At 41.7% G+C, this 16,433-nt stretch overlaps 2 long non-coding RNA genes across 2 annotated transcripts; both read right to left on the bottom strand.

Moving 5' to 3' along the window:
- Positions 1 to 11,352: 11,352 nt before the first annotated feature.
- Positions 11,353 to 11,902, bottom strand: LOC112841984 (uncharacterized). The gene is made up of 3 exons (XR_003213508.1): positions 11,754 to 11,902; positions 11,545 to 11,605; positions 11,353 to 11,388 (listed from the first exon to the last, which is right to left on the bottom strand). It is a non-coding gene; the product is annotated as an uncharacterized LOC112841984 (long non-coding RNA).
- A 3,193-nt stretch (positions 11,903 to 15,095) lies between these two features.
- On the bottom strand, positions 15,096 to 16,433 carry LOC112841983 (uncharacterized). The gene is made up of 3 exons (XR_003213507.1): positions 16,350 to 16,433; positions 15,613 to 15,688; positions 15,096 to 15,489 (listed from the first exon to the last, which is right to left on the bottom strand). It is a non-coding gene; the product is annotated as an uncharacterized LOC112841983 (long non-coding RNA).

Raw genomic sequence — 16,433 nt, 5'->3', positions numbered from 1 at the left:
CTACATCTCTGCTAACAGTTTTTTTTCCAAACAGGAAGCAAGTTTGTGTGAGCGTTTGTCTCCTGCAGGTTCACAAATCTGCAAGGACGGGGTGCAAAAAGCTTCTTTTTTAAACTTTAGGGCTACAGAAATCATTCTAGCAGGAGTCAGGAGCACTTAAAGTTTCCTTATTTTGCATTAAAGTCCAGAATTATGTTTTTAAAGTTGCTTTGGCATCAGTTTGTTTATTTAATCAATGTGAATAAAGTACTGACCATAAGGGCAGATTAATCTTAATAAACACTTGCTGCGTTCTTACAAGTGATCACTCACGACAGTGTGAGTGATCACTTGCATTGTCTGCATACTTTTAAACAAGCACACACTAAAGAACAGTGAGTCATCTATCTTCACTTCCACATTTCAAAAACAAACTCAGACATCAGAACAGGAAGCTGTCAGTTCATGGAGAAGTTAAAAACATCCTTTAAGGTGATGCACCAATTCAAAGCTGTGAAATGCTGTGCCAGACTATGCAAAGTGTTTCAAATATAAACTCCTGATGAGAGAAATAAAAATGTGCAGAACACACACACACACACACACACACACACACACACACACACACACACGCACACGCACACACACGCACACACACGCAGAACATTACACACACACACACACACACACACTATTCAAGCACAATACAAAACTTCTTTCAGAACCAAGTTGTTTTTACAGTTTTTAAATCCAGCAGCTCAAATATAAAAGCATTGAATATAGTAACAAAAAGCAATAAAATACTTAAATAAAACAAATCAAATCAAAAGCATATAAAAAAGAAAAATCAATATTTAACCCTTTACATGATATAGTTCAAAACCCACATGATATTAATAATATATTTAAAACTTTTGTAGTCAGTTATACTAATCTTACTATAATCCAACACACTTTGAAAAAGAAAACTAGAATTATCTACAACATTCAAATAACAATTAATCAGGTTAGATGAACCTAATACCACTGACGTCTTGATACATGCTCAATCATCCAGGTAAGTAAATCCCCAAAAGTTGATTCTGTTCATGTGGACGTAGCATTTTCAGTGGGAGAAATGTTTCGTCACTCATCCAAGTGACTTCTTCAGTCTCAGCTGAGTGCCGGTTTCCCTAACCATGTAAACAGTACATTTGCATAATGACTGAAACTAGCACCACTGAAAGAGTGTCCACTGGCCTGTAGGTGTAAACAGACTGCAGAGTCCTGGCCTGACGAGGTGGCCCTTCTGTGTTGTGCCATCCGCTTTGCCAGAGGTTGTTTGGTCTCCCTGATGTATAAATCCTGGCAATCCTCCTGGCACTTAACAGCATACACTTTATTACTCTGTTTGTGTCGGGGGACCCGATCCTTGGGGTGGACCAATTTCTGGCGCAGCGTGTTTTGGGTTTTAAAAGCCACAGAGACACGGTGTTTAGAAAAAATGCGTCTCAACTGTTCTGATACTTCTGACACATATGGGATCGTACGGGTTTTCACTTAGGCAGCAGTTGTCCTTCTTTCTTGGATCGACTGGAGCTTTCTTTAGGTGCCTTCCCAGCTTTGACAAAAGTCCAGCTGGGATAACCACATTTACTCAGGGCCTTCTTGATGTGATGTTCTTCTGCTTCCCTGGCCACTGTGTCTGTGGAGATGGTGTTCGCTCTGTGTTGTAGCGTCCTGATGACACCCAGTTTATGCTCCAGTGGATGATGAGAGTCAAACCTTAAATACTGATCTGTATGTGTAGGTTTACATGAAAGAACTTGTACATGGAAGAAGTGGAAAAGAGGGCTTTGCTATTCTACCCTGGAACACCACCAAGTCATTGGTGCAGGTATGTGGATGACACCTGGGTGAAAATCAAATCTCAGGACGTACCACACGTCACAGATCACATTAACTCGGTGGACCGACACATCAAATTCATAAGGGAGGGCATGAAAAGTGGCAGGTTAGCCTTGTGTCAGATTTACCGATGGAAATCTGTGAAATCCATCAGTAATGGGGGACATCTAAAAGCTGATGTGTACCGTAAACCTATGCATGCGGATCAGGAGGGGGCCTAAGGGTACATCTTTCGCCATCTTACAATGCTCAGTGGTTTTTGATCAATGGTCATGAGAATTTGTATATTAATGATCAAGGAACTGACCTCCCAGCCCATTGTTCCTTCAGTGGTGCTAGTTTCAGTCATTATGCAAATGTACTGTTTATAAGACTGGGGAAACCTGCAGTCAGCTGAGACTGAAGAAGTCACTTGGATGAGTGGCGAAACGTTTCTCCCAGCGGTCGCGGCCACTACAGAGCGCTGGCGGGCTCATTTCCTTGGGGCTTAAAACTGCAAAGCTGCCACGGCGCTGTCACACTGATGGTAAAAATGCTGCCCTTTTCCACAGTGCCGCGATCCAAGCCACCATCGATGAATCTGAGGCTCCCGGGAGAATCGTTGGGGGCACGGGAGATGCTGTCGGTGAGTCGGGAACTATCGCCCGGATGCCGAAGCTCCTGGTAGCCATGGAATGCAATCCGCTTCTTCTGCAAGAGGGCGGTAATCGTTTGCAGCCAGCAGCAGGGAGTTGGCGAGGCCACCTCTCACCGGCAACTGTCGGAGGAAGACATGAGTGAAGAGGAATCCGCCGTCATGCGTTCCTAGCAAGGACAGCATGCTCTCCGTGAGCTCGAGAGCGGTACTGTCACGGTTCTGGGTCAGTTTGACCCAGTATTTTCAGTTCTCATGTTTTGGTTTGATTTTGTATTTTTGGATATTTTCGTGATCTATTGTATGATGATGATGATGATGATGATGATTTAGCAGGTTTTAGCTCATTCTGGTTTAGTTCTGCCCGCGTAAAGTCTGTGTTTCTTTGTCTACGTCTTTGTGAATTTTTTTCTGTTTTATTGTGAAGGGTTGTGCCTCATGTCAGTGTGTCTAGCCCAAACCCTCCCAGCTGTGTCTCCCTCCTGTTTCTCATTCCCTGATTACTTCCCTGTGCTCTCTGTCGCGTCGTACCCTCAACTAGCTGTGTGTTTTGCCTCCGTGTTTCCAGTCTTTTGTCTCTCAGCTCCAAGTGTTGTTAGTAGCTTTGTGTTCTCTGTTTAGGGTGATATTTATGTTTGGAATTTTGTCCCAGCAATAAAGCTGCGCTTTAAGTTTGACTTCCGTGTTGAGTCCTGCATTTTGGGTCCCCCACTCCTGCCTGCCTGCCTGCCACACAGCCAACCCTGACAGAACGACGCGACCATCAAATGGATCCAGCGGGACTCACTTTTTAAGTATCTCGCGCAGCTGTGGGATTACTGCCGGGGCGTAATCCATGCTGAGGACACTCCCAAGAGACTCATCCAGGTCGTCTTTTTCAACAACTTTTTGTCTTCCACCCTCTGCACAGTCAGTTTATTGGACATTAAAAGATTAAAACAAATAATAACAGCTCTGAGAGCCCGGTTTTGCTTTGAAATGTTTGGCATGAGCGGTCCGGGCAAGAAAGATTCTGCTGCCCTCCTGGAAGCCCTCGCCGCCTGGTATTCTCAGCGTCAGTGTCTTTTCCCGTCGATATTTATAGCCAAATTGCTCGATCCTCCCTTAAGGAAGAGACTGCATCCTCGCCATCTTCACTCCACCACACCTCCACTTTCTCCTGTGGCTTTAGTGAACCTGTCAGGCCAGTCAGACTACACAGGGACAGAGATTTCCCCCAGGGCTTCCCCAGAGGCTGAGTTTGAGTCTGTTGCCACCTCTGGACCCCTGGAGAAAGTAGAGCCTGCTAGGTTTCTGCCGTCAGTTTAGCCCTTTACCTCACACCACCAGCCTCACCACCAATGTCAGCTGCTCACTCGCTCTCAGCTTCCACCTCAATCTTCAGCTCAGTTAGCTGCCCAGCAGCAGTCAGCTCAGCCCCCAGTGCCAGCTGCTCACTCGCTTTCAGCTCAGTCTCCAGTGTCAGCTGCTCACTTGCTCTCCGGATCTCCTTAACCTGCGCCGCCGCTGCCCTCCGCACGGCTGGCCCCCTGAACTGTTTCGGACTCTTGTGCCGTCGCCCTCCGGACTGACCCCCTGACCTTTTTATGGACTCATGATAGATCTAGTTTAGTTGTCGGTTTTCCTGTGTTCCTGGACTTTTGCCCCTTGTCTTTTGGTTGTTTCTGTTTGGTTTTTGTTTGGTTGTAAACTGTATGTGGTGTTAAATAGGCCTATACTACTGTACTTTAATGTCAGTCATAAGGGTAGTACTTCAAGAGCCATATTTTATGTGGTGGTACTCACTGTGAAAAGTTTGAGAACCACTGCCGTAGTGAACTTAAAGCAAGCTTTTTAGCTGATGACCAATGAATAAAAACATAACACATAAGAAAGGAAATTGCAAAAACTATCAACTACTGAAACCTAAACTGGGAATAACCCTAGGGCAGGAACACTGGATTTAGGAGACATGAAGGGATGATGATTCAATGTCCTGACAATGAACATGGGGTGAAAGCAACAACGTCTAATAAAAAAGGGTGATAAGGGGAAGAGGGTAAAGCTGGGAACATAGTAGGGACAGATCAGGAATGAAAGCGGTGAGGTAAAAGTTGAGATAACACACACAAGATGAAGAGCTATCACAGTAAAACAGGAGGCGACAGAACACTGAATCCTGAACAACAACACACTTGTTACATACAACAGAGTGACAGACACAAACACAAGACTGACTGACTGACACAGAAGACTTAACACAAAATGATGGGACATGGGGAGAGACCTAAAGTCTAAAGCAATTCAAATCAGACAACAAGACTCAAAACACTAAGAGGATGAAAACAAGAAATAATGCAAACATTACACAACCCAAATAGCTCATAATAATATCTCACCAGCTGAGCACAACTGAGCACAACAATTACAATAAAGATCGACACACTCACAGGGATGATGAGAATATTTGGGTCAAATGAAGATGTACACCTTAGTTTAAGAAGTTATAACAGCCCACAAAGCAGCTTCAAATTGTATAAAAATAGTCTTCTGAAGTACAGTAAAAACTTACTTTTGTTGTTAAAGCCTGCCCCCTTGTGTATGTCCATTAACATTTCAATTAAATGCTTCTTATATTAGTGTACTGCTAATAATATTGATGTGGACTTTTAGGACTGCACTGAATTAGTTCCCTAACAACATGTAAAAAGTTCATTGTCTAACAGTAAATTCTCAGTCACAAAAATGAAATAAAATGATTTTGATCAGGGATTTAATTAGTGTATTTTGTGTTTTTGTTGATGTTATTAACAACTGAGCTTTTGTTAATTTTTGAAAACCAAAATTTTAGAGTCCAAAGAAAAAACATTGATCATCCCCAAGAGATGAAAAATGGTCAGTGTGATGGACTGAGTTGAAAAACAGGAGGAGTCCCAGGACTTATTAGAAAAATATGGTTTTCATTTATTTAACCCCCAAAAATCATATTTACAAAAGTAATAAATGTTGAGCTCATAAAAGAGGTCAAATAAACAAAACTCAACTCAGGCAAAAACTGCAAACTTAACAAACCAAATGACTGCCCAAAGAAACATAACTGACCTCCACATGAAATGATACACAAGGGTATATATATAATGGCTGATCAGACCACTATGACACACAAGGGGTAACTAAACAAAACACAATTGTAAACAACAAACAATGCAGTATAGTCTGGTTTGTTAATAAACTAAACACCAAAGAAGAAAATCAAAAACATTAAACCCTGAGCTCAAATATTTAATTAAATACAAATACTTTGTTTTTAATGAAAGAAAACACACATTCTCCCCCCTCAGCAGGAAGTAGTGGTGCGGTCCAATTATCCCTTTTTGTATTTAATGGCTCTAAACCCTGGCCACCATCTTTTGTCTGGCAACTCCCAGGGATGGTGGCTAGTGAAGCGCTATACAAATACAGGCCATTTACCATTTACCATGATGGCAGGTGAGAAGCAAATAAAGAAACAAAGGTTAGTCAGAAATCAAACAAAGTAATGAACTGGTATGCATACATAAGTAAACAAAATGTGCACGCTTACAAATATAACAAACGTATCCAAACCAATGAATAAACTTATTGGAAACTAAAGTGTGTTATTGTGTTCAAATGAAGAAATGAAAATACACAAGAGTTACTGACTTTAGAGTGTGTCCATGGGTTTGGCCATCACAGTCAGCTACTTTCCTGTTCATCATCACGTTTTCCCTTGTGTGTTATCGATTTTCATTTAATAATGATATATTCCATAAATAAGCAATGAGATGAAAAACACACTAAGAAATTATTGGAGGGGCGTGTTTGGGAAGAACGGCCTCCTGGATCTGAACCCAAGCGGTGTTTTGTTGTTGGACTGGTTGTTGAAACCACAGTTTGGCCATAACGAACACCATGTTCGAACATAAGAGTGTCCATAAGTGCACCTGGCACTAGGACGCTCTAGGCTACAGGTTGATGATCGATTTTGTAATGATATCACCAGACCTGCAACCATATGTTCTGGACACTCAGGTAAAGAGTGGGGCTAAGCTGTCAACTGATCCCCACCTGGTGGTGAGTTGGATCAGGTAGCGGGGTAGACGCTGGACAAACCTGGCTTGCCTAAATGTGTAGTGAGGGTGCGCTGGGGACGCCTGGCAGAGGCCCCAGTCTGCGAGATCTTCAACGCACACCTCCGGCAGAGCTTCAATAGCATTCTGAGGGAGAATGGAGACAGTGAGCTTGAATGAACCATGTTCAGCACCTCCATTGCTGAAGCCGCTGCACTGAGATGCGGCCGCAAGGTGGTTGGTGCCTGTTGTGGTGGTATCCCCCCGAACCAAATGGGGGAAACCAGACGTGAAGGGAGCCACCAGGCTGAAGAAGGAGTCCTATCGGGGTTGGTTGCCCTATGGCACTTTGGAGGCAGTTACCACCAGGCCAAGCGGAACGCGGCTCAGGTAGTGGCTGAAGCAAAAACTTGGGTGTGGGAGGAGTTCGGAGAGGCCATGGAAAAAGACTTTTGGACTGCCTCGAAGAGATTTTGGCAAATCGTCAGGCTACTCAGGAGGGGAAAACAGTGCTCTACCTGCACTGTGTATAGTGCGGGTGGGGCGCTGCTGATGTTGACAGAGAAAACTGTTGGGCGGTGGAAGGAATACTTTGAGGACCTCCCGCCAATCTCCAGGAGCGAGGTCACACACTAGTGAGGCAGTTAAACTGCTCCTTGGTGGCAGACCCCCTGGAGTCAATGAGGTCCTACGAGTTCCTGAAGGCTCAATACAGGGAGTGCAGAATTATTAGGCAAGTTGTATTTTTGAGGAATAATTTTATTATTGAACAACAACCATGTTCTCAATGAACCCAAAAAACTCATTAATATCAAAGCTGAATGTTTTTGGAAGTAGTTTTTAGTTTGTTTTTAGTTTTAGCTATTTTAGGGGGATATCTGTGTGTGCAGGTGACTATTACTGTGCATAATTATTAGGCAACTTAACAAAAAACAAATATATACCCATTTCAATTATTTATTTTTACCAGTGAAACCAATATAACATCTCCACATTCACAAATATACATTTCTGACATTCAAAAACAAAACAAAAACAAATCAGCGACCAATATAGCCACCTTTCTTTGCAAGGACACTCAAAAGCCTGCCATCCATGGATTCTGTCAGTGTTTTGATCTGTTCACCATCAACATTGCGTGCAGCAGCAACCACAGCCTCCCAGACACTGTTCAGAGAGGTGTACTGTTTTCCCTCCTTGTAAATCTCACATTTGATGATGGACCACAGGTTCTCAATGGGGTTCAGATCAGGTGAACAAGGAGGCCATGTCATTAGTTTTTCTTCTTTTATACCCTTTCTTGCCAGCCACGCTGTGGAGTACTTGGACGCGTGTGATGGAGCATTGTCCTGCATGAAAATCATGTTTTTCTTGAAGGATGCAGACTTCTTCCTGTACCACTGCTTGAAGAAGGTGTCTTCCAGAAACTGGCAGTAGGACTGGGAGTTGAGCTTGACTCCATCCTCAACCCGAAAAGGCCCCACAAGCTCATCTTTGATGATACCAGCCCAAACCAGTACTCCACCTCCACCTTGCTGGCGTCTGAGTCGGACTGGAGCTCTCTGCCCTTTACCAATCCAGCCACGGGCCCATCCATCTGGCCCTTTCAAGACTCACTCTCATTTCATCAGTCCATAAAACCTTAGAAAAATCAGTCTTGAGATATTTCTTGGCCCAGTCTTGACGTTTCAGCTTGTGTGTCTTGTTCAGTGGTGGTCGTCTTTCAGCCTTTCTTACCTTGGCCATGTCTCTGAGTATTGCACACCTTGTGCTTTTGGGCACTCCAGTGATGTTGCAGCTCTGAAATATGGCCAAACTGGTGGCAAGTGGCATCTTGGCAGCTGCACGCTTGACTTTTCTCAGTTCATGGGCAGTTATTTTGTGCCTTGGTTTTTCCACACGCTTCTTGCAACCCTGTTGACTATTTTGAATGAAACGCTTGATTGTTCGATGATCACGCTTCAGAAGCTTTGCAATTTTAAGACTGCTGCATCCCTCTGCAAGATATCTCACTATTTTTGACTTTTCTGAGCCTGTCAAGTCCTTCTTTTGACCCATTTTGCCAAAGGAAAGGAAGTTGCCTAATAATTATGCACACCTGATATAGGGTGTTGATGTCATTAGACCACACCCCTTCTCATTACAGAGATGCACATCACCTAATATGCTTAACTGGTAGTAGGCTTTCGAGCCTATACAGCTTGGAGTAAGACAACATGCATGAAGAGGATGATGTGGACAAAATACTCATTTGCCTAATAATTCTGCACTCCCTGTATGTTGTAGGGCTGTCCTGGTTGACACGCCTCTACAATCTTGCGTGGAGATCAGGGGTGGGGCAGTACCCCAGGACTGGCAGACATGGGTGCTGGAAAGGAGAGTCCATCTGTTAGTCGAAACTTGGATACAGGAGGAACAATGTGGTTTTCGTCCTGGCTGAGGAACACTGGACCAGCTCTTTATCCTCTCAAGGATACTTGAGGGTGCATGGGAGTTTGCCCAACAGTCTACATGTGTTTTGTGGGTTTGGAGAAGGCATTTGATCGTGTCCCGTGGAGTGTACTATGGGAGGTGCTCCGGGAGTATGGGGTGTTTGACCCATTGCTACGGGCCATTTGATCCTAATACAACCGTTGCAAGAGTTCGGTCCGCAATAAGTCAGACTTGTTCCTGGTGGGTGATGGGCTCTGCCAGGGCTATGTCACCGATTCTGTTTGTAATTTTTATTGCCAGAATTTCTAGGCGCAGCCAAGTGGTGGAAGGCTTTCACTTCAGTGGTCTCAGAATCTTATCTCTGCTTTTCATGGATGACGTGGTTGATGTGGTGGTGGTTGATGTGATGATGTGGCTCACATTGGAACAGTTAGCAGCCGAGTGTGAAGCGGTGGGAATGAGAATCAGCACATCCAAATCTAAGGCCATGGTCCTCAGATGCAAAAGGGTGGAGTGCCCACTTCGGGTCAGGGACGAGTTCCTGCCCCAAGTGGAGGAGTTTAAGTATTTTGGGGTCTTGTTCACGAGTGATGGGAAAAGGGAGCAGGACATCGACAGACGGATTGGTGCTGCGGCTGCAGTGATGTACCGGTCATGGAGAAGAGAGACACATCCCTACCCTCACCTATGGTCACGAGCTGTGGGTAGTGACTGAAAGAACGAGATCGCAGATACAAGCGGCAGAAATGGGCTTCCTCTGAATGGTAGCTGATAAGCAGAAAAAAGATGGATGGATGGATGGATGGATGGATGGATGAATGGATATTCTCTCACATTAAAAATCCAACCATATATCAAACCCACCACATGATGGAGCCTTAACTCATCTTTTACAGCCAGAATTCCATTCAAGAATTACAAAATAAACTGCGACAGCTTAAAGATCTTAAAGAAAAGAGTTACAGGACAAGCTGAGCAGTAGATTCAACACATTGCATCACTTCTCTGACAAAGACTTCAGTAATACAGCTACGGATAAGAAAAATAAAAAGGCAGAAAGTTGTAATTTTAAAATATTTTAGTGGTGACTGGATGGATGGATGCTGTATGTAACTTCTGTGCATTTATCCTGTTGGAGAACAGAAACAAATAAGATACTGAGGAAGGAAAAGAAGAGAAAAAGGTGAACAAATTAAAAAGAAAATGCCACATATCAGGACAACAAGCAAGATGATTTGAGAAAAAAGGAAATAAAGGAAGAGAGAAACAGTGTGCAGCTTTTCTAAGTTTTTTGAAATTTTCCCTTTTCATATTTTGATTTTTTAAGATAACCACATAATTGTGCATTGATATTCATTTTACACTGAGTAAACGCTCTCTGAGAGGCAACAACAATATAGAAACTTGACAGATCACATTTTTGCTTTGTTTTAAGAAAAAAAATATTAAAGTCTACTTGTATTCATAAATATAAATGTATAGCCGTAATATGTGAGGGTTACCTTTGGTGTTTTTCTTCCCACATTTCTCACAGTGGAGTCTGTTACTTCCCCATCCATCTGTGTATAATGAGCAAAATGTAATTAACAGAAAGTACCAGCCTGGTGTAACATGCAACTATTTGAATGCACACCCTTAATCAAAACTCTTTTGTGTCACATTTACACTCATTTACATTTTGACGGTGCCCCCCAACAGTGTATACAACATTGTGTCTATTTAAGTACATATGAAGGGATAGAGTTTTGAATGATTAGAAGCAAAATACAGTTTTGTGACTCATGATCTAATTTCTTCTGATAGTTGATGAAAACACACACCATGTTTACCATAGGGATTTATTTTTTTTATTAAACACACATAGTAGTAATTAATCTAAAGTAGTCTATATCTCCAGCACACTCACACATGGAAAGAATATGAATATGTTCACTTATATGTTTTAACTAGACAGCACTGCAGTTTATTACCTTGCCTTTCAGGTATCTAACTTCTGAGTATGTTACTTCCTCTTCAACCTGTATTGAAGAACATAACATAATTAGAACATCTGACAAAATTAGAAAGGTTTGCCCTGTGACTTACTTTTGCTATTCTTTTAGTATCATATAGCAGTCACAGATAGCAGTCAAAGATAAACAGGTCAACTTACCATTGCTGTCACTGGTGATTCTGCTTTATGCTTCTCTAGTAAAACAAAACTGCTTTTACTGATGCTGTGCAACAATTCACAATAAAGTGAACATGAATTTAATTGTAATCAAAGTTAAGCAACACTTACTATATCTTAATATAAAACAGTTGAACGGCACCGCAATTAAAATGAAGACCAACAAACTCAGACAAAAGATGAGGCTCTTAGGGTCAAATGAAGCTGTACAAAATCTATTTTGAGAACACACAGTGTAGTTTAGTTTAGTTTAATATGTCATAATAGGGCCTCTAAAAAATATGTATACGGACTCCCTTACAAGAAAAGTTCTACCACTTATATACCATAATACTGCACACATAGTGAATATAAATACAAAAATATCTCACCTATGTTGGTTATTTTCGAATGTGGTAAATGTTAGATTTCCAGCAACAGTGTGGGTAGAGGCTATAATTTAAAAATGAACATCATCATCAACAGAGTACTAGAGTACTAGTGAGAATGATTATTATCCTAATATCTCTTTTAGTGTTAACATTTAGGATAGGATGGAATTTATATACATGTAGAATTTACAATTACTTGCAGTACTTACTAGTCAGTCTCCCAATGTCCTCTTTAGCACACAAATACCAGCCACTGTCCTCTGACCTTAGTCCACTCACGGTCATTGTGAAAACATTTGGGTCTCTCATGTGAGTGGTCACTGCTGCACCATCTATAGATCCTGATGATCCTGTCACACAGTTCCTGCCCAGCCTGCACCACTTCATTTCTCCAGAGTTACTGTGGTGACATCTGATGGTTATGTTTCCTCCAATATAGCCTGTAGTTCTCTGATGATCGACATAGAGACTGGGGGTATCTTAAAGTCAAATAAATAAATAAAAAATAGAAAGATGCTAAAAAGTGCTAAATAAACATCATTGCTATTTCATATATATTCTCACTTTGAATGACAAATAAGAGCGCAATCAGTCTTTGTCAGAACCGTCAAATGTTACTTGGTGTATTTTTCTTTCTTGTAATATGTAATGTCTTGTAATGTGTAATGACTTAAAATGTGTATACAGATAGGGACTTACCACTGGTAACTGACAGTTTAAAATGCATCATCTGACACTTCGTCAATCTCCACTGCACACCAGTAATCAGTGTTTTCATTTGTAAGATTGTTTATAGTTGCAGTAAAAATGTTAAGATTTTTGTCATCAGAGATTGAGTGTCTTCCTGAAGGGTCTGGTTTGTTTGTTTTTAACTACATCACTGTAGTACCTCCAATAATATCCTTCACACAAGTACTTCACATGGTTTATGTATTGGGAGTCATGGAGAGATGGGATGGAGATAAAGTATTTTAATGGTTATGTTTACCTAAAACATTCTCCCTGTCCATGACTTGTTGATTTTATATGTAGACAATAAGGTATTAAGTACAAACCTGGATAATGCAAAAACTATTAAGACACATTTATTTATTGTCTGCTGCTTATCCATTAAAACATAAGATATTTAAACAACTGACCTTTGAGCACATCGAAGACAAGAAGAATGATGAGGTGAGCAGCCAATCTTAAAGCACATGAAACACATCTGAAGTCTTCTTCTATTTTTGAATTTTTGCAATTTGCAAATGTGACACTTTAAACGTTGCTTACTGTCAAAGTATGTGTATACTTTGCTGTGGACTACTGCAGGTGTAAGAATCACCATCTACAACAATTAAAAGCTGCATGGACTGATTTACCTAAAGAAGAAAAGTGACAGTTCAAATACATAGATACTGTACAGGTAAAAGATAAAAAGGCAAACAATTTTGTATGGAAAGTCAAGTCAAAGTGTATTTATACAGCATGTTTTTAAACAACTTCCTGTCACGTTGTATCAGGCAGTGTCAAGAGATATATTCTTAAACACTTCTTCAGCTTCGAATCAGAGAGGAGAAATTACAGTTTTACATGCAGCAAGGGCAGTCACAGAGCACTCGCACGGGAGTGAGGGCTCCGGGACTCGCCCCCTGCCACTGCCCTGGTCTTTATTTATATAGTGGGGGGTCAGAGTGTGACCCCATAAAGACTTCCCTAAACCTGCTGGTCTGGAAGTCCAGCAGTTCATCTAAACAAAAGGCACTTAGCCTAAAACAGACTTAGATACGACTGAGAACTGAGAACTGAGAACCTTCACAGACAGACTTAGATACGTTTATCCTACCATAAAACAATATAACAAGGTACGACCTCTCCCATGCTCCCAGGATGTGGGTGTGAAGGCCAGAGCACTCTGGAATGCACACAAAGCCTTTGCAGCCTACTAAAGATCACACATCCTATCACTACACAATCGATTATACACCTCTAAGCATATATGGTTAAATATTTCTTAATACAAATGACAATAATAAAATCTAAACCCATCATCACCACCCAACAGCCTAAGCCAGGGGTCTGCAACCTTTTACACCCAAAGAGCCACTTGGACCCGGTTTCCACGCAAAAGAAAACATTGGGAGCCGCAAATACTTTTTGACATCTAAAATGAAGATAATACTGTATATATTGTTTTTTACCTTTGTGCTTAATTTATCGACAGCTCCAGTACACATCCACATGTGTGTGCCACAGGTCGTCTCTGGAAACCTTTAAGTTCGTTAAACCCAATGATGATGTTCTTTCCAAGATGTAAATCTGAACCTGTGCAAAACCTGAGGAACAAACACAAATGTTCCTTCTCAGAATTCTTCACATATGTAGTTAGATATTTCTGAATCAGCTTCTGGTGAGCCGTCATTGTTTCAGGGAAAGTGAGACACTTGAGAACTTTTCTCACATTTGGTTGGAGGGTTTCAAAAAGTGACGATAGATCACAAATGCTTTCCCATGCAGTGCTGAGTGTTCTTGCCCACTGTTCAATAACATAGGCAGGCTCTTGGACAAGTGTTTTGTGTGCAAGCTCCAATAGGACTTCAGTGGCATTGTAGGCTGTTGGTATCTTTCTGCAGCTGTGGTTATCAAGTATGTCTATAAGTTCTTCTTGGTCCACGATGCTAAAGTCTGATCGCCACGCCTCTAACACTGTACGCTCAGATTCAGGCATGAACTTAAGGAAATCCTCCACAATATCACTCTTTACATATCCAAAGGCAGCTTGTTCTAGAATGGCAGGTGCAATTTTCACAGGCAGATATTTCTCTCTAACCCATCCAAATGCAATGATTCTGCCCACACTCTCCCACTCCTGTTGCCCAAAATCATGCCTTAAGAAGGGCACTGGTCATAGAATTCTTTCCAGAATTCTGAAAGACAATCTCTCACAACTCCCCCATCGTCATGGGCCATTTCAGGTGTTCCATCAGGCAGTACGAACTGGATTTTGATGTCGACATCTTCAAGGTCCTTATCACTAAAATGTGAAATGAGCTCTGACATTACCTGCCCTCTGTGGACCACCACTACTCTCCTCACTCTCTCACTGGATGGACCAGGGTGTGGAGAAAAAATCAGGGTGTCATCCAAATTTATTGGCTCACTGTCAGAAAAGGGGCCAACAAAAATAATGTCACTGCTGTGAGAAGTGTTAGCACTTAGAGACTGCGTGGAAGATTGTGGAAGGTTATCGTTTGGAGTGTCTTCAATGTATGGCACATCATGGCTGATTGTTTCAAATGGAGCAGATGTTTGGACTGTAGTGACAGTAAAAGAAGAGGTTTGGTTTTGAGGACTCTCTTCAATTTCTGAAGATGGATGCAAACCTGGGCTGGAACTCTGAAGGCTGTCATTTTGTTTTTTCTTTGTGGTGAGGTAGAACCTGAGGATATTTAGTTTTGTGACATGATAAAGTTCTCCTACTGTCAATGCATCATCGACTATCATCTCTTGATAATCCTTTAGATCACAGTCGAAATCTGTTAAGGGCCCCTGAATGTTTCCTCCATCTGGAAAGAACAAGCCTGTTGCAACCTGTAATATGTCCCTTTTCTTGGCATCCTTGCAAATGTCTATTTTTCTTGTTCCTCCTCCTCGTCTAGCTCTAACCTGCTTGAAAACCTCAGTGTCTTCATCATAATGCATCCATCCTATTTCTATTTTTCTATTTCTCTTCAGAGCATTTCTTTTATGGGTTGTTTGGGAATGTTCTTCTTGCCGTGTACTACTGCCATCCTCTTCAGATAATTTTCTTTTGGACAGTTTGGATTTCAGCCGTTCAAAAAGCGCTGACTTGCGGCTGCTGCCCCTCCGTCTGCAAAATCCAAATACTGCTAGACGATCACCATATGATGGCAAATAAGTCTTCAGCTCCTCATCTGTCATTAGACTTATGACACTGGCATCAATCTAAAGATGGAAAAATAATTTAATTTATTAAAACAACCAGCCTTGAAAATACAATCCTATTTTTAACTTAAGAACAATAAGGAAAAGTTGCATTTCAACCAGTATCTTGTTGGAATTAAGTACCTTCTCATTCTCCAAGGTCTGTATAATTTCCTCAGAGACTTCTCTTTGTTTCAAGAATTCAATCAAGTCTCCCATGCTGTAAGGAAGGATGTAAATTAAAATTACCTATTATAAAGCCACAATATTATCATCAAAGTATCTGTGCCTACATTATGGGATCTGACTATGGTGGAGAAGTGGGAATTGCATTTTTAAGTGTCCATTTGCACTGTAACTACAATCTGCATCACAATACAGTCAATCCCACATTTTCTCAGTTTTCTGGTTACATTTTTATTGGTTTTGTTCCTTATTTATATAGTTTTCAGTCATATTCCCTGTTTTGGGTGATTTGTGATTTTGTTTTATACAGTGCTGTACACTTATTACGCATGCTTTCAGCAAAACGTCTGTTTCATCAAATGTAACAGCTGTCATTAGCGTGTAACAAAAATAGTAAATAAATGGTAAAATGGCCTGTATTTATATAGCGCTTTTCTAGTCCCTATGGACCCCAAAGCGCTTTACACATCCAGTCATCCACCCATTGACTCGCACATTTACACACTGGTGATGGCAAGCTACATTGTAGCCACAGCCACCCTGGGGCGCACTGACAGAGGCGAGGCTGCCGGACACTGGCGCCACCGGGCCCTCTGACCACCACCAGAAACCTTATAGGTACCTTTGGTTAACCCTCACGTTGCATTCTATTCAACTTTGTATGTAACAATCGCTGTCACAGCGTTTTTGTATACCTTTTATCCAGTTATCATTTGTAGGAAGGCATTCAAAGCTGAAGAACCTGGCGCCATTTGTAGCTCACTGTAGCTCACGAGACG

The sequence above is a fragment of the Oreochromis niloticus genome, linkage group LG13 (assembly GCF_001858045.2).
Source record: "Oreochromis niloticus isolate F11D_XX linkage group LG13, O_niloticus_UMD_NMBU, whole genome shotgun sequence".
NCBI classification, from domain to species: Eukaryota; Metazoa; Chordata; class Actinopteri; order Cichliformes; family Cichlidae; genus Oreochromis; species Oreochromis niloticus.
This window is presented reverse-complemented; position numbering and strand designations above follow the sequence as displayed.